Here is a 25,373-nt window from a genome sequence, read left to right as displayed (position 1 = left end):
TCCAGCGGTCCAACTTAACACACCTAAACGAACACAGCGTTGCACACCAACGTGTTTTCTGAAATCATGTCACATCCAACATAGACATTCCACTCTGATATTACAACACCAACCAACAATGTCTTCAACCCTGCCCGGTTGTGAATGAGACAACACAGAGTCTCATTCAAATCCAGTGTAACTCATAAATCACTCTTCACCCCCTCATGGCTCCCCAAGACAACTATGGCTCAACAAACCCCCGAGCTGTCCAGTGCTGATTCAGCTAAGTGTAATTGGCCCAGAGAAATGGAAAGAGAACACCAAATAGAATGATTTCTTTGGAAATGCCAGCCTCGCTCCTAACCAAACTCTGTGGCAACGTAGGACTGGGGTTTTCCCAGCCTTGGGGGAATGAAGAAACCCAAATCTATCCTTTCAAACTTGCCAACATGCAATATTTCCTCTGACTTTGACCATTGTCTCCCCTTTATCTTGTTCCCTCAGCCACCATTAGGCTTGGCTAACCACGACTGGGATGTTGGTGCCAGATTGGGCGTTGGACACAGCTCCGAGAGAGGGAGAGAGAGAGAAGTGGAGGGAACGTGCCAGGCCCCGGGAAATGCTGTGGATGGCAATTCTCAGCCTCACTCGAAAGGGGGCTTTCCACTGGCAGCTCTGTGTGGTCTGCTTGTCCATCCAAGACAAACCTCAAACCCAACACTCGATTTGGCAGACGCGGGGCAAAAAAAAAAAAAAGAGAGAGAGAACAAAGTTTGCTCCCTTTTTCAAAAAGTGGACCCAGGGATCCCAGGCTGTGTTCCACTCCTCTTGGTCTTTTTCCTTTTTAAACAAACCGCCTGGCTTTTAAGATCTTCAAAATCCCATTAAAGGCTTTTACCCCTTCATATATTGGAGGCGTTTGATGAAAGGAGGTAAGGGAAGGAAAGAGATAATGGGGCCTCGGAGAACAGAGACCAGAGGCCTTAATTTCGCCTGTCTCCCCTGCCGGTAATGGTGTTGGATGTAAACACTCCTCTGGTGAACGCTGGAGCGTGATTACAGGATGGCTGGGGAGAGAGGAAGTGTTTGCAAACCACAGGGAGGAATGTCGCCTTTGAAGGCGTTTGGCATTTATTTTTTGCCCCCCCTCCTCGGTCCCTCCCCCACCCCCCAACAACCCCAACCCTAGTACTTTTCTCCACGGCTTTCTTCTCTGGGTTCCTTGTACTGTAAACACAGTGACAGAAATTAGATGTGGGTAGATCTGTTAAACATTTTAAGTCGAAGTGGGCTTGGCAGTTGTCTCTCTCCGCGGGATATGCGAGACGCAGCTAATAACTCCGTAATGGGTCTTTTGTTTTTGTCTGGGGACCGCTGGGAGGGAAGTGGAGGGGCCGGGGCTGAGGAAGGGGGCCGCAGGATGGAAAGGGGAGGGGGCCACCAGGCTGCTGTTATGGAAGCCACCCAAGCTTCCGATGTCGTGGGGCCAAGGAGGCAGAGCAAGCTCTCAGCCCTCCGTGCATTCCAGAAGGCTGGCCAGTGACCACCGCTCAGCCCGCATGCTCTCTGCCCTTCATGGTGGGGGAATGCTCTCTGGTCTCCTGGTCACAGAGCATCTCTTCTTGACAGTTTTGTGCTGCAAACATCTACTGCTGTCTTGCCTCTTCATTTGTCCCATCCGTGAAATTCCCAGTTACGTCAATGGAGGTTCCATATGCAAAACACGTGCGATCCGTGAGACCGAGGAGCTACACCAGGGAGCTAAAGTGTTGGCCTGGTGGGTTTTCTGCCGACATGTTTTGCTGTCTGAAAACCTCTGCTTGGGATCAAGTTCATGTTCTTAATTCTGGTCAGATGGTTGGAATGGGAGCCTAGAAACCCACAGCTGGAAGCTCCATCCAGTGATCACTTAATTAATTCAACTAATACGTGACAGAGAGCATGCTATGTGGCAAGTGGGGCAAGATGTTGGGGATGTGATGGGGAATAAGACCAGCTTGTCAATTTTGCATTCTTGAGGAGCTGGAGTCTAGTGTGTGGTATCAATTTATTTCACAATAAGAAATTTTCACCAGTGGTGGGAGGTACAAGGAAAGAGGAAGCCATATGGTATAAAATGGGGTGCCTAATCTAGACTGGGGCATGGGGCAGGTTCAGTGGTCCAGTCTTTATCTTTAATGGGATGAAAGTTTAATGCAGAGAATTGTAACCTGAAGTCTAAGGGGTTTTGGTTTTCAAGGGTCCATGAATTCCAGTGCATCTACCATTCTCTAAACTATCCAGGGTAGATGCTTCCCATCTTTTCCTAGACCTTTCCAAGGGTAGAGATAGCACACCTTTTCACCAAAGCCCATTTGGGTGTTTTAACCCTCCTGGCTATGAGCCAAGCATCATTTTTAGTGTGTGTGTGTGTTAGTCACTCAGTCATATCTGATTATTTGTGCCCCCATGGACTGTAGCCCACCAGGCTCCTCTGTCCATGGGAATTCTCCAGGCAAAAATATTGGAGCAGGTAGCCATTCCCTTCTCCAGGGAATCTTCCCAACCCAGGGATCAAACCCAGGTATCCTGCCTCTCCTGCATTGCAGGCAGATTCTTTACTGTCTGAACCACCAGGGTGCTTTATCAATAATAGCCACAATTCACAATAGTGGAAACATTTATTGGACGTCTACTTAAAAAGACCCTTATGCTGGGAAATAAAGTAAAAAGATGCTGATGCTGGAAAAGATTGAAGGCAAAAGGAGAAGCGGGTGGCAGAGGATGAGATGGTTAGATAGCATCACTGACTCAACGGACATGAATTGGAGCAAACTCTGGAAGATAGTGTAGGACAGAGGAGCCTGGAGTGCTGCAGTCCATGGGGTCGCAGAAGTGGACACGACTTAGCAACTAAACAACAACAATTTTAAGTAAGTTTCTGTGCTAAGTAGGCTTGTTGCTTTACATGATATGACTTTTCATTGGAGACTTTAATAGAGGAACTGCAGCTCAGAGAGGTTAAGTCAGTTCTCCAAGGTTACACAGCTACTAAGTGATGGAATCAAGATTCCAATCCAGGACTTCAAACTCTTAGGCCATTATTTTTCCCAAGAAATATCCTATCTTTCATAGCCCTTTTGGTCCATTGGTACTGTCTTTCATGTGGGATTATAAATCCCCCAAAGTCAAGGAATATATTCTTTAACTGCTTTGTAATCAACATTCTCAAAAAATAGACATATACTTTATGTATATATGGATGGCTCTGTGCTGTCACTGGGGTTACTTAATTCTTCCTTATGTGCAATTATAATCTCTCCTCTACTTTTGTTCATTATAATTCCATGTGTTGTGGGCCATCCAGTCATAAACCATGAGCACCCAGCTTTTATCTTCCTTGGATTTTTGCCCCCCCCCCTTTTTTTTCAGTTTTTCTCAGGACTATCACCTCCCTGACGATTTCTGCTCCTCTAGTATATTTCACTGGATACTCTACTGACCGTCTGCACAGAACTGGACAAGGTGATTCCAAAGGAGCTATTGTAGAATTTCCCAAAGGGGTTAACATTAAAAAGAGATATTTTCTAGTATTAGCAGAGCTGAGATGAAAGCTGTTCATGGGCTACCAGGGCTCCTGGGGTCTCTTGCTTTGTCCCGAGAATTGATGCTCTTAAAACAATTCTCTATATGGTTTTTCCATAAGCTTCAATTGGAATCCAAAAGACTTTCTGCTAAAATAAAAGCCCCCAATGATTATACTTAGTGTTTTTTAATATTAAAATGTATTTACTACTTATTGTGCTTGTGCTCAGTCGCTTCAGTCATGTCAGACTCTTTGTGATACCATGGCCTATAGCCCACCAGGCTCCTCTGTGTGTGGGATTTTCCAGGCAAGCGTACTGGAGCGGGTTCCCATTTCCTTCTCCAGGGCATCTTTCCAACTCAGGGACCGAACCTGTGTCTCCAGCATCTCCTGCATCGCAGGCAGATTCTTTACCGCTGAGCCACCGGGGAAGGCCTTAATATTTATTAAGCATTATTATGTATTTATTTAAGTATTAAGTATTTGTCCGATATTTATTGAATATTTCTATGGCTTTCACAGCACTAAAAATGGGGTTCAAAAATAAAAGGATGATAATTAGAGTGAGGTGTTATGCTAAATGCTTCTCGCTAAAATACGTGATCTCATTTGATTTTCAAAATGATTACATAGGGTAAGCACTATTTTTATGCCCATGTTATAGATGAGGAAATCAAGGCTTAGAGAAATGGAGGAACTTGCCTGAGGCCAGATGGTTGGTCTGGCCACAGAATCTGTGCCCTTTTTAACATTTAAAAAATTTTTGTATTAATTAATTAGTTAATTTAATTTTATTAATAGCTGCAATGGTTCTCCACTGCATCACGGGTACTTCTCTCTAGTTGCGGTGCAGCACATGGGATCTTAGTTTTCCAACCGTGTCCCCTGCACTGGAAGGCAGGTTCTTAACCACTGGACCAGGGAAATCCCAAGTGTTGTCTTCATGGCATTGTGCCTGGTTGTCTGTCACCTTCTGATTTTTCAATCCAGTGGGGGAGACAGACTAACAAACGGATGCCATGTGATAACATACATACTCTAGATCAGGGATGTTATAAGGTGCTGAGCAGGGAGGGATTGGAGGAGAAAACACTCTAATTTGCCCAGGGAAACAGAGGAAGGATTTTATTTTCTTTTTTAGAGGTGGTGACAACTTGGAGACTCTTGGAGTTACAAGACAGAGGAGAGAGACATCATTCCAGGTGTGGGTGGAAAAGGTGAGGAAACTAGAAAGAAATGACACATAAGGGAAAACAGCATCAGATTTGCATTACTGCGAAAATCACGGGGTGAAGACGCTGGAGAAACAGGCCAGGCAGATGGAGAAGGGAATTTTACCTCAAGTGTTTTGGGCTCATCTCTGCCCAAATGGCGATGCTTTCAAGGGAGTGAACACTGACTCAAAAAGAAAGGGCCATCACCCCGAGCCGGTCTCTTTACCCGACATTTTAGTTCCAGCCCCTGCCCACTGTTTAAAAGCAGCATCTGCAGAAAGCAGAGGTCTCTGCAATTCATATGAGCCTGTCTCCCGCCCTGAGAACACATCATTTATTTCCTATAAGTGCCTGTCTCCCTCTTCCTCAAATATGCTCAGGGTTACAACTTTCTCTGCTTCCTGGGGGAGTTGCCCACTCTACACGGTCATTACTCACTCCATAAAGGCTGTCTCCAAACCCTCCTTCTCAGCCCTTTTCTCCTGACCCTTTGCAACTGACCAGTGAGAGGGTGAGCACGCCGCCTCTCTGCCTGTTCGCAGCCGCCGCCATCTTGGATTTCATCTGGAAATGGATGATGACGCTGGGGGAAGTGTCCTTTTCGTCTCCCTCCTTTTCTCAGCTGGAAGTCAGTATAATTTATTTAGGGGCCTTCCTACTTCTTTTCTACACATCCAACCAGGAAAAGCGAGATTTATTTCCTTCTAACCTAATTATAACATTGATTTCATGCCCACATCTTGTGGTGCTGAGGTGGATCAGAGGTGGATCAGAAGCTGAATATGTGGGTCAGAAGCTTCTCAGTACAACTACAACTTCATTTAACCTGTCTGGGTGTTATTCTTCTCCTTGGTGAAATGAAGACATGATTTCTGCTCAGTTTATTTCTGTCACGTTCAGTGAGGTAGACGGGATAGATATACAAAAACATACGCTGTAAGGCAGGCTACACATAGAAAGTATCAAGAAGCAAATAGGAACAGAAGCAAATCAGTGATCATGAAGGTAATTGGATATTGAGTCTAAGAATCCTTAGACTGTATTATTGCATGGGCTTGTACCGTTATCTCCTCTATTTGGTAATTGTGTAGTCTTGGGCAAGTTGCTTAGCTTCTCTGTGCTTCAGTTTCCTCAACTGGAAAAGATGATGGTGGCTTCCTCAAAAGGTCCTCATAACAAGACGTGAACACAGAAATGCTCAGAGAAGCTCCTGGCACATCATAAGCAGGGTATAAATGTGTTCTTGTTACTATTATTATTGTCAGTATTATTCTTTACAACTTGTTGCTACTTTTGTATGTAGAAATCTGGACTTCTGCATACGAAAGCTCATATTCTGTAACTTTATTCTCGTTCATGATAAAAACAAATAATATCGAGAACTTGGTAGTAAGTGGAACCCTTTAACCTCACTGACTCAGTGGACATGAATTTGAGCAAACTCTGAGAGATAGTGAAGGACAGGGGAGCCTGGCGTGTTGCAGTCCACGAGGTTGCAAAGAGTCGGGCATGACTGAGCAACAACAACTTCAACTAGGACCCTATCACACCAGGCTCTTTGTAGATTCTTTGTCACGTGGCTTTAAGGTCTGTAGAGAGTGGACATTGAAGCAATGCATTCTAATACAGTTCAGTTATACACTCTTAATAGGTAGTTGATAGATCCTGTTCACACATTCTTGGTGAGAAGCCCCCTTTGTGGTTTTCGTGTTCTTTTTTATTCATTAGAACCCTGTTAGCAATAGCTCTGATAAAGTTTTCTGATAAGATTCAGGCTTGGACTTGTGATGAACTCAAACTAACACGTTAAGAACTCTGGTTTTGGGGGCCATGCACTGCTTAACTATCACTATATTTAACTTCACCCCAGGGATGGTAAAACTTTAAAAAAATGAAAAAGAGGCAAAATGTATGAAAGAGATTAAGGCCCGGTATGAAAACTATTTTTATAGGCAGTTTGGCCTCAGCTTTGAAGTTCAATAGGGAGTGATGTATTGCTATCAGCTTGGATTTCACACCTATTCAATTCTGTAGCCAGGTAGTGATGAACAGCCTCCTTAGGGTATAGAAGAATGAAACAAAATTAAGGCAAGCTGTGAAATAGTCTCCTTGCTGCAATTTCATCTCGGGGAGAGATTTGGATTTTCCAGAGTGTGTTTAAACTTTTTTTTTTTTTACTTTAAATTAGAATGATGGTGTGAGAGTATTAAAAAATTTTTTGCAAAAAAAAACCAAAAAAAAAAAACACCCAGTCACTCCTAATGCTTACACCCAGACAAAAATGTTTTCATTTCTACACATTACTTGCTAGTCTTCGTCCATAGGCAGACTTAGAACTACAGTGTTGTATGCAGAATTTACTTTTAAATGAGTCCCCCCCCCCACATTCTTTAATTAGGCCCCTTATCCTCCTTTCTACCTCACTTCCCCAAGTGAAAAAACAAAATATGAAATGCCAGCATTTTCTTGCTTGGAACGTGACACTTACTGCATCCTGTCTGCGACAGTGTCCCTTCTCAAGTGGTACCCAGCTCATGGGATATGGCTTTACATTTTTGTCATCCAAGGTTTTAAAACAGAGCAAGTGCCATGTGGTGTTTCTTTAACAAATGGTGTTAATTCAGAGTCTTTACCCATGTGGGAAGCCATTGTGCCCAAGATTGGAAATGAGGTTTTTCGTTGGCCTTCCGGTCTTACAGGGTGCATCATCCAACCTCCTAGATCCAGCTCAGATCCAGTAGGGTACCCAGCCTGCCCTGAGGTTGCCATGGGAACAAGGTCACTGCTGTCAGCCCCTGGCTCAGGAATTACTCAGGGCTCCCCTTCCCTCATCCCATGTGTCCCCTGGACATCCCAAGCTCGTTCTGATCTCAGGACTTTTCCTTCTGCCACCCTCACTGCCTGCCATCCTCTTCCTAGCTCTTGCATGCGTGTGCTCCGTTGCTCAGTTGTGTCCGACTCTTTGCAACCTCTTTGTAGCCCGCCAGGCTCCTCTGTCCGTGGAATTTTTAGGGCAAGAATACTGGAGCCGGTTGCCATTTCCTTCTCCACGGGATCTTCCCTACCCAGGGATCGAACCCACGTCTCTTACGTCTCCTGTATTGGCAAGCAGGTTTTCTTTATCACTGGCATCACCTGGGAAGCAGCTCTTGTATGGCCAACTTTTTTTCATTACCTGGGTCTTTGCTCCAATGTCACCTCTTCAGAGGCCCTCCCTGAAGTGACAGGGAGGTGACACCCCACCTGGTCACCATTCTCTGCCACCATCACCCTATTATGTTCTCCATAGTGCTTGCCACTCTCTCCAATAGCCCTACTTATTTATTTGTGAACGTGTGAACATCTGTCTGCACCCCAGCCCCCTACATTTGATGCCTTCTGTACATCCACATTGGACACCATGCCTGGCCCAGGTAGGTTTTCAGTAAACGAATGCTCAGCATATGAATGGGAGTGTAGCTCACTTACTTAGATCTCAGATCCTACCTGTTCCATTTCAACCTTCCTCCATTTAAAAAAAAAAAAAAAGTTTTATTTTTTAGAGTAGTTTTTAGGTTCCTAGCTAAAGAGCAAAAAGTACAGAGGATTCCCCTAGATTCCTTGCTCTCCTCCTTCCTACACACAGCCTTTCCACCATCTACATCCCCACCAGAGTGGGACGTTTGTTATAATTAGTGAACCTACACTGACATATCACCATCACCCAGAGTTTCCATTTTGGAGGAATCTTGTTGTACATTCTGTAGGTTTTGGCCAATGCATCATGACCTCTCTCTGTCATTGTAGTATCATTTCACTGCCCTGAAACTCCTCTGTGCTTGGCCTGTGCTCCCTCAACTGCCTTTTAATGTACCTTAAGCCTTTACTCTGGCTGCGGCAGCAACAGGACACTAAGCTGTCACTCTAGTACCAACAGCTATTAGTGTTTATGTTAGGCTACTGTGCCGGAGAAGGCAATGGCACCCCACTCCAGTACTCTTGCCTGGAAAATCCCATGGATGGAGGGGCCTGGTAGGCTGCAGTCCATGGGGTTGCTAGGAGTCGGACACGACTGAGCGACTTCACTTTCACTTTCACTGGGCTTCTCAGGTGGCACAGTGGTAAAGAATCCACCTGCCAGTGCAGGAGACGTCTGCTCAATCCCTGGGTTGGGTAGATCCTCTGGAGAAGGAAATTGCAACCCACTCCAGAATTCCATGGACAGAGAAGCCTTGTGGGCTCTACGGTTCATGGAGTCACAAAAAGTTGGACATGACTGAGCACACTCACGTGTTATGCTACTAGTTATTAGCATAAACTAGTAGCAAGCAGCGGAGAAGGCAATAACAACCCACTCCAGTACTCTCGCCTGGAAAATCCCATGGACAGAGGAGCCTGGTGGGCTGCAGTCTATGGGGTCTCGAAGAGTCAGACATGACTGAGCGACTTCACTTTCACCTTTCACTTTCATAAATTGGAGAACGAAATGGCAACCCACTCCAGTGTTCTTGCCTGGAGAATCCCGGGGATGGGGCAGCCTGGTGGGCTGCCGTCTATGGGGTCGCACAGAGTTGGACACGACTGAAGCGACTTAGCAGCAGCAGCAGCAAGCAGACCTTGCAATAAGGACATTGCAAGCATTGTCTTATTTCGTTCATAACAATCTTATATTATGGATCAGGACACTTTCCCCTCTTTCTACTTTCCTATTTCTCATGCACTGCTCTCAAACTCACATCCCAGCTGACCTTACTGTTTGCCTTCTTCTCCTTAGCTGCTTCCTTTGTCTTTCCCATTTTTTTTTCATTGCTTTTAGCTGCTCCCTTTGGCTTTGAGTTTTCTTTTTTTAATTAAAAAAATTTTTTTAATGTGTACCATCTTTCATAGTCTTTTTTGAATTTGTTACGATATTGCTTCTGTTGTTTATGTTCTGTTTTTTTGGATGCGAGGCACGTGGGATCGTTGCTCCTCCACCAGAGACGGAACCTGAAACCTCGGTATTGGAAGGTGAGGTACTAACCACTGGACTGCCAGGGGAGTCCCGTGACTTTGCTTTTCTGCTTTCAGTTCCTTTAGTACTCCACTGGCTCTGAAGATCTGCCTGGAGAGATTTCCTAGACCAGTTCTTGAAGGTAGTGGAGCAAGGGATCTTTTTATGAACTCAATATAGTTTAATGGTCATTTATTGAAATCTGCCCTATGAAGGTGCTGGTGATCTGGGTCTCTTCTGAAACTTGTGTGGCATTTACCTTCTCCCTTCCCACCCTCCTTCCATGTTCCATGGAGTCTGGGAACTGCTGATGCATGTGATTCTCTGGAAACGGGGATATGGGAGATGGGAGGTGGCTGCTGTGAGCATCCGGGGGAAGGGCACTCACTGCACAGAGAAATGGGAGAGAGAAGGAGCCTATTTTTCAGAGTCTGAGTGTAAAGTTCACTGTGTACAGCGATCAAGAGGAAGGTGTCCCAGGCACCTGCACTTTACCGTCACCTGGATAGAAGATGTCTGAAACCAGCCCTGGGGCATGAGCATTTGTCCTGGAGAAGGGCTTCCACCTTGCCGTTGTTTTTGACTGCTTAAAACTAGCTGGAATGAATGGATAAGGAAGTGGTGGTATATATACGCAATGGAATATTAATCAGCTATAAAAAGGAACACATTTGAGTCAGTTCTAATGAGGTGGAGGAACCTAGATCCTATTATACAGAGTGAAATAAGTCAGAAAGAGAAAGACAGATAGTGTGTATTAATGCATATATATGGAATCTAGAAAGATGGTACCAATGATCCCATATACAGGGCAGCAAAGGAGATACAGATGTAAAGAACAGACTTTTGGAGACTCAGTGGGAGAAGGAGAGGGTGAGATGATTTGAGAGGATAGCATTGAAACATATACATTACCTTATTTAAAATAGGAAATCACGGAGAGTTTGATGCATGAAACAGGGCACCCAAAGCTGGTGCTATGACAACCTGGATAGGGTGGGGAGGCAGGTGGTGGGGGAGTTCAGGATGGAGGGGACCCATGGCCGATTCATGTTGATATGTGGCAGAAAACCATCACAATATTGTAGTTATCTCCAATCAAATAAATAAATTGTAAGAAGTTATAATGTAAGAAACCAAAAAACAATATAAACAACTCATTAGAGCACCTATGGGTCCTTGCATTAGGGGGATGTGTGTGTGTGAATTGATACCAAATGGAAAACCCCTCTTTCCTCTCAACAGCTGCCCTTTAGAATCTCCTTATGGTGGAATCATTCCCAGAGTTCCTCTCTTTGCTGACGTCTGTGGGCTTGATCAAACCTTACCTGATCTCCCTTAACCATTCCTAAAACTCGGTTCCTCAGATTTACCACTTGTGCCCCACACCACAGAACTTGTGCCAGGAGCACTGTGTCTCCCTGCCCCTCAGTTGCATGCTTAAAGTTCAAGCGAGGTTCCCAGACATCAAATTCCAGTCGAAATCTCATTTTCCACTTGTCCCCAGTTGGCTATATCTAAGCTGTCCTCTGAATCCTGCCCCAGCCCTCTGTAAGGTAGTGTCTGCTCTCCAGTTCATGTTTGGGGAAATGGAGGCATATGGAGGTTATGCATCTTCCCTGTAGTCACACAACATGTGAACAGCCAAGTCACAGTCCCCAAAGCCAAATCTGTCTGAATCCAAAACCTCTTTGTTCCATTGTGTCTTCTATGAGACTCTCCAGGTGGTGGGCAAACTAGAGGCGGAACTATTGGTTACTGAGCGCCTAGCTGTCCCCCTCCTGGACTTTACTTCCTTCCTCCCAAAGGAGCCTGCCATTTGGTTGAGGACTGAACCACCAACTCATTGCTCAACTGACATCATGTGGTGTTTTCTCTTCATCTGTAAAATGGGCTTAATAATAGCAGGGGTGTCGTGGGACAGATTAATTAATGTTTGGATGAGTCTTTTGTGATTCCTTGGATGAAAGATGCAATGCCAAGGGCTGTTCAGAGGCCTATGCTATGCCATGCTTAATTTAGTATTCCTTGTACTTCCCTCTTTGCAGGTTCCACAGTGATTGCTGACTCAGGAAATATTTACCAGGGCAGGCGATACCCCAATATCAAGTCTGACTAGTGATGGCAGAGGGAATGGGTCATGATGTCTTTGTGAGGATTTGCGGCCTCCTTCCATTTTTTAAATTAATTTATGTTCTTATTTTCAGCTGGGTTTTCCTTGCAGCATATGGCCTCTTCTTTGTTGTGTGCAGGCTGCTGTCTAGCTGTGTCTCACTGTGGCGAGGCCCTTCTCATTATTTATCTATTTATTTGGCTGTTTCAGGTCTTAGTTGTGGCATGTGGGATCGTTGTTGAGGGGTGCAGAGTTCTCTCTAGTTACAGTGTGTGTGATTAGTTGCTCTCAGGCATGTGGGATCTTAGTTCCCAGAGCAGGGATCGAACCGTGTCCCCTGCATTGGGAGGCAGATTCTTAGCCACTGGACCACCAGGGAAATCCCAGTCTCATTCCTTGTTGGTGGTCTGTCCTTCCATGTTGGGATTCCACTGATGCACAGCCCTTGGCTGGGGCTTAAGGATTTAAGAGGAAGGGCATAACAGGATGGGCTGAGGATACCCAGAATGGCTGCACCCCAACACAAGACTCTTGCCTCAGTTGGAAAGATGATGATGGTCAACAGTTTAGGTATCCCAAGATCTTGGAGATCAAGCAAATGTGAAGCAGAAAATATTCAATCAGATCAGATCAGCTGCTCAGTCATGTCCGACTCTTTGCGACCCCATGAATCACAGCACGCCAGGCCTCCCTGTCCCTCACCAACTCCCGGAGTTCACTCAGACTCACGTCCATGGAGTCAGTGATGCTATCCAGCCATCTCATCCTCTGTCGTCCCCTTCTCCTCCTGACCCCAATCCCTCCCAGCATCAGAGTCTTTTCCAATGAGTCAACTCTTCGCATGAGGTGGCCAAAGTACTGGAGTTTCAGCTTTAGCATCATTCCTTCCAAAGAAATCCCAGGGCTGATCTCCTTCAGAATGGACTGGTTGGATCTCCTTGCAGTCCAAGGGACTCTCAAGAGTCTTCTCCAACACCACAGTTCAAAAGCATCAATTCTTTGGTGCTCAGCCTTCTTCACAGTCCAACTCTCACATCCATACATGACCACAGGAAAAACCATAGCCTTGACTAGACGAACCTTTGTTGGCAAAGTAATGTCTCTGCTTTTGAATATGCTATCTAGGTTGGTCATAACTTTCCTTCCAAGGAGTAAGCAAGCATCTTTTAATTTCATGGCTGCAGTCACCATCTGTAGTGATTTTGGAGCCCAGAAAAATAAAGTCTGATACTGTTTCCACTGTTTCCCCATCTATTTCCCATGAAGTGGTGGGACCGGATGCCACGATCTTCGTTTTCTGAATGTTGAGCTTTAAGCCAACTTTTTCACTTTCCATAATAGCTACCTATAAAGGGAATGGATGGGTGATGGATGGGCTTCCCTGGAGGTTCAGTGGTAAAGAATCTGCCTGCAACGCAAAAGTCACAGGAAACACAGGTTCGATCCCTGGGTCAGGAAGATCCCCTGGAAGCGGGCATGGCAACCCACTCCAGTATTCTTGCCTGGAGAATCCCATAGACAGAGAAGCTTGGTGGGCTAACATCCATAAGGTCGCAAAGCGTCAGACATAGCTGAAGCGACTTAGCTTGCTTGTGCGGGTGATAGATAGATTTTACACAGCCGTGTCCACCAAGTCTCAGAAAGGCATAATCTGTATAACTGAAAGTCAAAAAGCAATTCCTCTTTTGTGGTTCTGCTTCTCTTTTCATTGATTCTGCTTCTCTTTTCAATGACACGCACGATTGCTTTAAGTTTTAATCTTTTATTAATTCTTATTGGTGTATAGTCGCTTTACAATGTTGTGTTACTTTCTGCTTTACAGCAAAGTGAATCAGTTATACATACACATACATTCCCTCTTTTTTGGGTTTCCTTCCCATTTAGGTTACCGCAGAGCCTTGAGTTCCCTGTGCTACACAGTAGGTTCTCATTAATTATCCGTTTTACAGAGTAGTTGTGTATATAAGGTGGTTTTTATATGCAGATGATTTTTTTTAAATCAATATTTAATTTTAGAATCATTTCACATTAATAGCAGAAAAATCGTGACGATGTACAGAGGGTTCCTGTAGACCCCACACCATTTCCCCTACTATTAACATCTTATGTGAGTGTGATGCCTTTGTTTCGATTAATGAACCATTTTCTGTCCCAAGATTCCACCTAGGATACCACATTGCATTTAGTCACCATGTGTCCTTAGACTCTCCTTGGATGTGACAGTTTTCCAGACTTTCCTTGTTTTTCATGATCTTGACAGTTCTGAGGAGTACTACTCAGACATTTTGTAGAATGTCCCTCAGTGTGAGTCTCTTGGATGTTTTTCTTGTGATTAGACTAGGGTTATGGGTTTTGGGTTTTGGGTGATGAAGGCCACGCAAAATGTGAATTGCCGTTCTCATCACAACCTATCAAGACCTCATATATACATGTTTTTAAGGCTACATATTTATTACTGTTGATGTGAAGTTTTATTCTGTGACCTAGGTAGTGTTTGTCAGGAGCTGATCATTTATAAACTTTATTTTTGTATCATGGAACATTTCAAAGCTATGGAGAAGGATGAATGAATGGGTGAATAAGTGGGAGGATAGATAGATGGATGAATAAAGGATGGAAGGAAGAAATGATGGACAGACAGGTGAATAATGGATAGGTAAATGAGTGATGAATAAATGAATGATTAATAGTGGTAATCAGGGGCCCCTCCCACACAGTTCCTTATGATCAGAAAATGATATAACTTAACTACTCCTTCAGTATATATTTGAAACTTCTCTAGGACTTGTTTGGGAAGTTTCTCTCTAGCCCTTAGCTCTGTGCTTACCGAATACCTAAATGAAAGCAGGAAAGGAGCCTTGGTTTAAAACAAACAAACAAACAAAAAAAAAAACTTGAAAGAAGATAAATTGTCCACATTGAACTTAGAAAAAGTCATCTGTCCTCCAGCCTTACTTGATGGTTTAACTCATACATCTGAATTCCCTGGTCTTTTCCATCAGACTTGTTTTTCTGGTATAAAGTTTTATTTTCATGCTCTCATGAAAGTCCAATCTTGTATTTTCATCAATCTAGCTATTTCATTAGCCAACTCAAAGGTTATTGGTAAGAGGCCCTTTTGCTCGATGAGCAAAGCCCTTCACCTAATCAAGGCCCCATGGGGATTTTCCCAGGAACTAGGAAGACTAGCTTAATAAGGATGCTGCAGAACACAGAAGGGATCCAGGAACACCGGGTCTAAACCTTGGCTCTGCAGAGTGGCCTGGCCTGCCTAGGTCTTAGTTTCTTCATCTGGGAGATTGAAATAAACACCTCTGTTTCACAGAATCTGAGAAAGAAAATATATTTGTGGGCTGTAAAGTCTTGTAGGCATGAAAAAATAAATATTTGGAGAACTTCTAGATGGTAGTGGGTACTTTGTCTTGGTTATGGTTTTAGTCCTCAGCCCTTTGTATAGTGCCAGGCACATGGCAGGGTGTCAGTCAAGGCTTGCCAAATGAATTGAATGAGTGAATGGAGATGGACAGATGAGTGGATGAATGAATAAATGGATGGAAGAGGGAATGATGGATAGACGGATGAATGAATGAATGGATGGAGGGATAGGGGAATGAATGATGCATGAATGAATGACGAAAATGGTAATCAGGGCCTCTCCAACAAATAAATCTTTTCTTTTCAGTTCCTTGTGATCAGAGGAAGGCAATCATCCCAAATTTGGCTTCTGCCTTACAACTGTTTTGTGGCCTTGAGCCAGCCAACTAACCTGTTAGTTGCCTGGCTCATAAAAGAATGATAATGACACCTTTGAGGGGTGGGGCTGATGGCATAGTGGATGTTGAGAAAATTAATTGGGTGGTGGTAAATGGCTTTGAGAGCGCCAGATGAAAGGTGCCGCAGAGGTGAGCTGTTATTATCCATGTTACCTGGGGTTTCCTCTGCCCTCTTCTGCCTCCCCCGAGAATGGCTTCTCTCCTGGTGCCCCAGAAGCGAGTTTTCCTTGGAGAGGGAGCCTGCCTTTCATTGGACTGACTCTTCCCTGGGGTCATTTGGCAGACGTCTCCCAGGTGAGAGAGAGAGCTATAATCCCAGAAACCTGGCTGTCCTGCTTTATTTCCTTCCAGAAGGATTGATTTTCCCAGATGCCAACCAGGCCCTGCAGTGCACGGCAGCCTGAAAACAGACTCTCTTTTTCCTCTTCCTGGAATGAAAAAGAGGGACGGCCCTCCAGATACTAATTTCGAGGGTCCCACCTGTTGGCACGACCTCAGCACTGGAGACCAGGTGTGTAGCATCTGGTGTCCAGAGAGACCTGGGAATTCACTGAGATCCAAGAGTTTTGCAGGCTCCCTCCTTTCCATAGGTGGCATCCCAGGTTGAAGGCACAGACTACATGTGTCTTTCAGTTTATGTTTTTCTCACAGAGGACAAAGGTCCCAGGCTTTGGGGTTGGGAGGTGGTTTAGATCTGCAACTGTGTGCCCTTGGACAAGTTGCGTAACCTCTCTGGAAATTTCTGAATTTTGAAACACATCTGGTTCTGGGATTTGGGATTAAGGATGGTGGGCCCATATTCCTTTTTATGGTTACCTCTTATTTCTGGCAAGCATTTAAGAGTGGATAAAGTGAGTTAATATAAACAAACAGAAAAACAGCAAGTAAATAATAAGAGAAGTGCTCAGATCTGGCTTAAATTGTCAAGCGGTACAGAAAGGACCAAAGTTCAGGATAAGCTGTCCTAAGGGGGATTTTCCATCCCTTTAATGACCTGTCCACTCTTTTCTCTTGTTCCCTTCCTTATGCTGCTCCGTGATCACCAAGCCGCCCTCTTATTGCCTCCAAACTCAGACCATCTCTGCGGGTGATGGTGAGTTAATGAACAATCCTGTCTTACCCATAAAACCAGACGGGGCGCCAGGAGCTCATTTGACATTCCCGACACTTTTGAGAGACCAACTTCGAGGTGGCCGAGGACCCCTCGCACGAAGACGTTCCCTGGAGATGTGGGGTTGGGGAAGGAACCGTGACTCTCAGCATTCGGGGTCCCGAGGATGGTCTTGGGGTGAAGGCTGTGGCTTCTAGACCAGACTCGCTAGAGTGCTGTGTTCTGAAAGGGGCTGCTTCAAGCCTTTCAAGGGGCAATCTCCCTGGCCTTAAGTAGTTTTTAAAACACCAAACAACATTAGTGCCCACAAATGAGGGACATTTAAACCTAAACCTGATTACAGCCAAGAGTGGCGAGGCGGCCAAGGTGCTATAAAGAAATGATGTTATTATGTCCAAGGGATGCCATTAAAACTCTGTTTACAAACCAAATGTGCCAGAGAATGGGTCAGGGAAAGAATTATTAGCAACAGAGCTATTTGATCTCTTTTATGATCCAATGAGTCATATTGCTCCATGCTCTAGAAGGTGAATAATGAAAACCTCAAGCCTGTTGATTTATAAACAGGCCCAGAATTCCCTGTTCTTTAACCTCAAATGCCCTCTTAAGTGTGACTTACCCTAAATCACACGTGACATCAGATGCCACCGGGCCTGTCCCTGCCTCCACCCCCACAAGAGGTAATTGAAGAGGTGATTGGCGTAGAGGGTGCATAAAATTCCCGTTCACGATAATGGATAGCTGGAGGAAGGGTCAATGGTCAGGACTTAGAGCCATGGCTTTGTTTCTACATGCCCCTGTCTGCAGGACTTGCAGCTCCAAAGCCGTCTTTGTCCACGCTCCTGGATTCTCCATAGACCAAGGAAAGTGAGGCTTGGGGTGCACATAATCCTTTGTCCTAGTGGCCACAGTCTTGCCTCTCCGCCACCCCCTGCCCCCAGTCCCCGAAAGCTGTTCTGAGGAGTAGGACCAATGAAGTGTTCCACCTGAACTCCACCCATTACTGAATGCAACCTTGGGAAGTTTCCTTGGGGTCTCTGAGTCTGTACAATGACACGGCCATCTTCAAGTGCTTCCTTACTATGTGAAGATGCTTTACACATGCCATGAGCCAGCTTAGTCCAAACCTCATAATAACAGACTAACTTAATCATGACTTGACCGTGTGGCAGACACTGCTTTAAGAACTTTGCATCTATCCATGTATTTCATCCTCACAAGATCTCTGTGAGGTAGTGCTGAGAACCTGAATCCCACAGACATCCCTATGACAGGACTTGAGTCTGAGTGGCTAATTTGGGAGATCGCAAGAGGCTGCGTTAAGAGAGTAAGACTAGAAAGGGAAGAAGTTGGGCAAGCCACCCCCTTGCTCAGTAATATCAGCATCTCTATAGCAGGCAACTGGGGTGAAGTTTCATGGAGGATCTTTAGGAAGATAGCATTGGACACGCCCCAGTTGTCTCACTGGAGAGGCAGAAATTTGGGGGTAGTTATGTGTCAACTCCAGCCATCCTAGTGGATGGGGGGCTCCTCAGGGGGTCTTAACTCCTGGTACCCCTCATCTGTGCCGTGTGCGGGCCAAGTGGGTCCCTGGGACCAAGGGAATTCCTTGGGCAGAGAGTTGCAGGTGCTTATAGTTGGATGCATTGGGTTGACCTGCATGGGAATGGTGTGGAGAGGGTATGGGTGTGTCCCCATCGTGTCCACCGCAGGTCTGAGCCAGGGATAAGAAGACTGGGCCGCAGAGAGCTGGGAATCTTCCCGAAGCTTCTCCAGCTGGCAGGAGGGGGAAGTGTTAGTCGCTCAGTCACGTCTGACTCTTTGCAACCACATGGACTGCCAGGCTCCTCTGTGCATGGGATTCTCCAGGCAAGAAAACTAGAGTGCCATTTCCTTCTCTAGGGGAATTTCCAGACACGGGGCAGGAGGTGGGAGCCTGCATCTGTATCCCCTGGTGGATAGTTTTGTTTTTTTTTTTTTTATGTGGACCATTTTTAAAATCTTTTATTGCATTTGTTACAATATTGTTTCTGTTTTATGTTTTGGTTTTCTGATCATGAGGCATGTGGAATCTTAGCTCCCCAAGCAGGGATTGAACCTGTACCTCCTGCTGTCAGAAGCGAAGTCTTAACCACTGGATTGCCAGGGAAGTCCCCAGTGGTGGTCTTAGATTTAAAAAAAATTTTGGCTGCACCATAGAGTATGAGAGATCTTAGTTCCTCAACCAGAGATTGAACCCATGACGCCTGCAGTGGAAGCGTGGAGTCCTAACCACTGGACCCCCAGGGAACGCTCTCCCCTTGTGGTCCGATTTCAGGGTCCACAATGAAAGTTCCTGGGCTACACATTATAACCCTTTGAGGAAGGTATCACTATCCCATTTATAAATGCAGCATCTGAAGTTTAAAGGGGTGAATTGACTTGGTCCCACAGCACATTGGCCACTGATCTAGGACTGCAGCTTGGCCCCTGCTGACTTCAAAGTCCAGGTCAGCTTCAGCACACCACCTGCCTTTTGCCTGCCAAGGGGACCCCCTAGTTGTCCTGAATTAGAGCAGTGCCCCAGAGTCTCCAACCAGAGGCTCAGGCTACAAGGATGCGAAGAAGGTTCACGCTGTCTCGTTTCCTTAAGGTCAACCTCGTGGCAGGAGGTGAGGGAAGGACTGTGTATCCACCTCCAGGCTGTCTCCAAGGGGCTGACTCTAGTCTCTAATCTCTTCGGTCTGGTTCTGGCCCCTAGAGTCTGCCAGATTCAGCTTGGTCTTGATTCCATCTCCCGTTGTCCCCCAGGTTATCAGCCTTCATGCTTTGGGGGCCTGTCAAAAATTCTGCACCTTTGAGTTGGAACGGGCATGAAAAGCTGTAATTATATATCCTAAAATGGAATCTTGGAGGCCTTTAAGCAGAAACTCAACTCTCCCCTTCCTTCTCCTTCCTCCCTCCTCCCCTTCAAAGAATGATACAGAGGCTTTGAAAGTCCCACTGGGCTCGAAGGCACCCTGGCAGAGAGTTGCATTAGGAAACCGCAGGCGCTTGTAGACACTCTCGACACGCTGTGGTTTTCTAGTCCACTTCGCTAGACCGTGCCCAGCGCTGTTCCCGGAGTAGTCTGTCATTGTACTTACAACTCACATCACAACCCGAGTCAGCCCATTACCCTGCGGAGCCAACAGCCTGGCCGTTTTCATGCAAAGCCAGCAAAAACAGACCGCCTGGTGGACTTGGAAAACACACAGGCTCCCAAGCCTCTTCTTTCTTGCAGAAATAATAAATGATAGCAGCATTAAGACCAACTGGGGCCAGGTGATGACAAGAAGAAAAAGAAAAAAAAAAGAAACCCAGTATCTTCCAAGTTGGGGACTGGGAGATCAGGCCTGGCTTGGGCACACATTTCCTGGGTGACCTTGGGTTTTGTGCCTTCCTGTCTCTGGGTCTCCTCTGTTTTCTCATTAAATATTGGGTGAAAACTCAATCTCAAGCTCTTTTCCAAAATTTGGGTATCGTATTTGTTTCCTGGGGCTCCTGTGACAAACAACCGCATACTGGGGGACTGAAAAGAACTGAAATGTATGCTCTCCCAGTGTGGAGGCTACGGCATGGGGTCGAGGGGTTGGAGGGCCGCGCCCCCTCCCAAGGCTCCAGGGAACGATCCTTCCGTGCCTCTTCCAGCTTCTCGTGGTGGCTGCCCATCCTTGTCACTGCTCGGTTTGCAGCTGCACCTCTCAATCTCTGCTCCCGTCTTCTCGTGCCTTCTTGCCTTCTGTGTTCAAAGTTCCCTCCTCTTATAGGGACACCCGTCATATTGAGTTACAGCCCATTCCACTTGAGTATGACCTCGTCTTGACCTGATTGCATCTGCCAGGACCCTATTTCACAGGCTCCAGGGGTTAGGACATTAACACATAGTTTTTGGATCACACAATTCAACTCATAACAGGTATCACTGAGTGCTTTCTTACCGAATAGAATTTAAGGAGGCTCACTTTTTTTTGTGTGTGTGTGTGGCATGTGGGATCTTAGTTCCCCAGACAGCAATCAAACCCGTGCCCCTGCCACAGTGGAAGCTTGGAGTCCTAACCACTGGACCACCAGGGAATTGCCTAGGGAGATTCATTTTTGAATTTTGAGCTAGGAGATGTTCATGGCTTGACCTTAGTGGGGAAGAAATTGAGGAAACAAGAGCAGCGACCAGAATTCACCAGGGCTGAGATTAAGGTGGGATGTGTGGCTCCCTGACAGTTTGTTAAAATATCAGGGGACTGAGCCACTGCCCTGAGATGTCCCTGCCCATGTATTCCTCTGTCCCCTGGCTGCCATGGGGGCAAGGTAATTTGTTCAGTGTTTTTCCATTGCTGGAGTTTCTGATTGGTTTTGCGACTCTGCTGAGCAATACAGGGGATCCACTGTGATGTCAGGACACCCTCAGTGAAAACATTGGCCACGTTGGCTGAGTCTCATCTTCCATTGTATGCTGGCTGTCCCATAGATCATAAACTCCACAAGGGTGGGGAAGTCTGTTTGACTTGCTCGCTCATGTAGTTCCTGGCTCAGGGAATTAGGGGCCAGATCACATAACGCCTGCATGCATGCTCAGTCGCTAAGTCGTGTCCGACTCTTGTGACCCCATGGATTGTAGCCTACCAGGCTCCTCTGTCCATGGGATTCTCAAGGCAAGAATACTGGAGTGGGTTGCCATGTCCTTCCCTGGGGAATCTTCCCGATCCAGGGATGGAAATTGTGTCTCCCGTATCTCCTGCTTTGGCAGGCAAATTCTTTACAACTGAGCAACCTGGGAAGTCCATATCACATAATAGACGTTCAATAAATATTTGTTGAATGAATACATAAGATCTTTGACAAATGTGATGACAAACATTAGCAAAGGAAGCCTTAAGAAAGAATCTGTCTGCACCAAAATACTCTCTTGAAATGTTCAGAGTTTCTTAATTTGGTATCCATGCATACCAGGAATAGCTATCTTGGAACCTGGAGTCCTCTAATATTCTTGTAGCCATTGACCTTGTCCTCATTTTCCAGCGGAGCCTAATGACACTTAAAGAGGTTGAATTCTTGCTCAAAGGCACATAGAAAATAAGTGGCAGAAGCTAAAACCCTGGTCAAACCTGATTAGCAGGGCTGGTATGTCTCCTATTCCACACTCTAAGAGAATCATATAATTTGCTCCAAGGCTCATGCATGATCACATACTTCTTTGTGTGATTGTATAAGTAATGCCTGTCACCTCCACTAGACTGGGAACTCTGTATTTTTTAATTAACTTAAAAGCTTTATTTACTTATTAATTTGGCTGTGTTGTTGAATCTTGATTGTGGCATTTGGTATGTTTTGTTTTGGCCCTCGAGCTTAATTGCCCCAAGGCATGCAGGATCTTAGTTCCCTGACAGGGACTGAACCCGCACCCTCTGCAATGGAAGGCGAAGTCTTAACCACTGGACCACCAGGGAAGTCCCTAGGAATGCCTGCAACTGCTGGTGGCACAGAGCAGGTGTGTGCTGTTGGCATCTACCAAGATGGGCCCCATGATCTTTGCCTTCTGGGGTTCGTGCTCGTGGGTTGTCCCTGGATGCACAAGTTGACCTATGTATCCTGTGGTGTATTGTGAAAATAACTAGGGTTTGCAATATAAGAGACGCTGCAACTTCCAACCTCTTCTCTCTTGGGTCCCTTCAGGGAGCACCAGGCACTCAACAAAGATGTGTCTTTTCATAGACTCTACCAGGGCTTCCCTGGTGGCTCAGATGGTAAAGAATCTACCTGTAATGCAGGAGAGGTGGGTTCCATCCCTGGGTCAGGAAGATTCCCCTGGAGAAAGGAATGGCAACCTACTCCAGTATTCTTGCCTAGAGAATTCCGTGGGCAGAGGAGCCTGGTGGGTTACGATCTATGGGGTTGCAGAGTCAGACACGACTGAGCGACTCACACACACACACACACACACACAGATGCCTAGGAAAAGTGCAGACTATGCCTCTGCACTCTTTTGGGGGGTTCCATCCTCTCTGGCAGGTCTTGACCTCGTGTTCTGTGTCTTCATTGCCATGCCCGCGATCCCCAACTTTGCTTCTCTTGAGCTGATGTAGTGAACTTGAGCTCCATGGGGACCTGCAGCTGCCAGGACATAGACGCTCCCTCCCCACCTTGCTAGGAGAAGTGAGACTGACATTGGAACTTCTCACATTTCTTCCAGTCTCTTCCTCTTTGAAGAACTCATTCTTTGCCCCTCAGTTGGCCAAGAAAACTATTCTTGCTCCAGTTTTGGGACTAAGACATCAGTCCTGGGCCAAACTATAACCCAAGATCACCGTTCACCTCCCTTGGGACATCTAACAGGTCACTTAGCCTCCCTGAGCCTCAGTTTTCCCCTCTGTAAAAAGGGAACCATTGTGGTTCTTACCTTCCAGCAAGCGCTGAAGCCAGACAGTTTCTAGAACCATGCTTGACACCAGTAAAAGCTTTATAAGCGCCATGTGGGTTACTATTGTTACTGTTTTTATTATTTGAAGTGCTAAATGATACCTCTTCTTCCTGGAAGTTTCAGTTCTCATGGAAAGGATGCTCTCCATGAGAGACAAATCTGTTTTCCTTCCCACACATACTGTACACACTGCTCCCTTGAACTTCAAAGAGAACCCCCACCCCTCCCTCCCGCCAGGAAGCTCAACTTGTTATAAGTACAGCAGGAGAAATATGGGCGCTGCTGCCACGGCCTGGGAGCAGCTGTTTGATATCACACCGGGGTGGCCAAGACTTCGGGACGGGCCTGTTTACTCCTCATAGATAATATCTGGAATGAACCGCGGGAAGGACGCTCAGGGTCAACCTTCACCTTTGTAGTTGTTTAAATATCGATTATAATGCATCTGAGGCTGAGCTGGACGGGGGTGAGGAGTGAGCGATGTGTTTGCAGACCTTCCATCCGTCCACTTGCAAACTTCATTTAGAGAATCTTAAATCTCTTAACCGAGCAGGCGATTCCCAGCACTCGTTTTTCCAGTTAAGAAAGAGTTAAGCAACTCCTCGTTAAGGACTGATTGTTGAAAACTCTAAGATGCTAGAGGCCTCCCCCATCTTAATTACATTTGCAGGGAACATATAAGACAAGATGGAGCTTTCTCGCTGATTTAGAATGGGAGCAGGATGGTAATTGGATTTCAGGAAATAAGGAGTCCACGGACAGAGATGTTTGGGAAGAAACTTGTTTTTAAAAATGCAATGATTTTTCTTAACTGCAGAACTTTCCAGTCTCTCAGATGTTCATGTGCATCTTGTGATTTTTTTTTCCCCTAGATGGATCCAGTAGGTCACATTTCTGCAATCTCTTTTGGACCATGGAGTCTTCAACTTATGCAGTATATTGTGAGACCAGCATTCCATGGAACACTTCGGTCAAGGCTACTGTGTGAAATAAAACAGACAAAGGACTTAGAACAGGGCATACAGCCCTGTGTATGCCCTTGGTAAATACCAAATATTGTTGTTAGTATTATAGAGGGGGTTGAACTTCAAAGGCACCTCCAAGTCTAAAAATCCATGATTCTAGTTATGGTGCTATCGCGCAAAAAAATGATTCTAGTTATAGTGTCACCACAAAATAAGTGGGCTTGTTGGCTTGGGAAAAATGAAAAAAAAAAAACAAAAAAAAAGAAATAAAATAATTAGTAAGGCAAGTCAAATAATCTCCAAGACAAACTCTAGGTTACTCATTTCAGCGTTTGGAGGAAAGGCATTGTCTTGGGAAGGTGGCATAATTCGGTGAAATATGGGTTGGATCCATGTCCTACTTGGACCTGCATGAACCAGGACCATATGGAAACCACCTCACTGCTTGGGTCCTGGGCTTCCTAACTGTCAAAAATAAACAAGAGATGAAAATATCTCCTTGCCACTTGTAGTGTGGTCCACAGAGATTAGCAGCGTTGACACTGCCTGGGAGTTCTTCTCTTTCTTAGAGAGCGTTCCACCTACTTACCATTTCCAGGCTCTGTTTGGAGACTTGGTAAAGTGGCCACTTGCTTGGCTAGATGTGACAACACAATTTGGAATTCCAGGTTAAGAGGGCAGTTCCCGTTTTAGGGAGAGGACTGGTGCTGATTGTAACGTACATCTGTGGTTCTGGCTCTCTATGAAAAAAACCTCATCAACCTGGAAGACTAACTCTGGGTTTCCTGTCACCTCCGTGATCCTTTGCTCTCTCTTTCTCTCTCCTCTTTTCCATAATAAAACAGAAATGTAATCAGACTCTGGAATGTGCCTTGGCAGAAGGAATAAACTCAGGCAGCTTAGTTTATTAGCTGTTTCCATGGGAGAGAACTCTCGGGGCCAAACAGATATTTACAAATATTGAAATACTGTGCTGATCTCCAGTAGTGTCTGGAGATAAATAGCTTCTCAGAGAGGTGGTACTTTTTTTTTTTTTCCTGCACCCTCTCCTCCTCCATCCTATTTATCTATTCTGCTTTCATCTGGATCATCCAACACGGAGAAGGTCTCCAGAAGAAAATTCTTCCCTGCCTGTGCAAATTCAGGACCCAAGGGCATGGAATTTAGTACTTCAGGGGATGAGACCATCAATGGGGCTTTGAAAGATGATTGTTTTGGTACTTTCAGTGATTTAGCCAGCTGGGA

General features: G+C 45.6%; 1 long non-coding RNA gene across 3 annotated transcripts in view; it reads left to right on the top strand.

Moving 5' to 3' along the window:
- LOC133228883 (uncharacterized) overlaps positions 1–24,986 on the top strand; it is a 155,990-nt gene extending 131,004 nt beyond the window's left edge. For all 3 annotated transcript variants that reach the window (XR_009730404.1, XR_009730403.1, XR_009730402.1), the window contains exon 8: positions 24,036–24,986. This is a non-coding gene — a long non-coding RNA (uncharacterized LOC133228883). The remainder of the gene's footprint in view (positions 1–24,035) is intronic.
- Positions 24,987–25,373: the final 387 nt, after the last annotated feature.

The sequence above is a fragment of the Bos javanicus genome, chromosome 17 (genome assembly GCF_032452875.1).
Source record: "Bos javanicus breed banteng chromosome 17, ARS-OSU_banteng_1.0, whole genome shotgun sequence".
In the NCBI taxonomy this organism is placed as follows: domain Eukaryota; kingdom Metazoa; phylum Chordata; class Mammalia; order Artiodactyla; family Bovidae; genus Bos; species Bos javanicus.
This window is presented reverse-complemented; position numbering and strand designations above follow the sequence as displayed.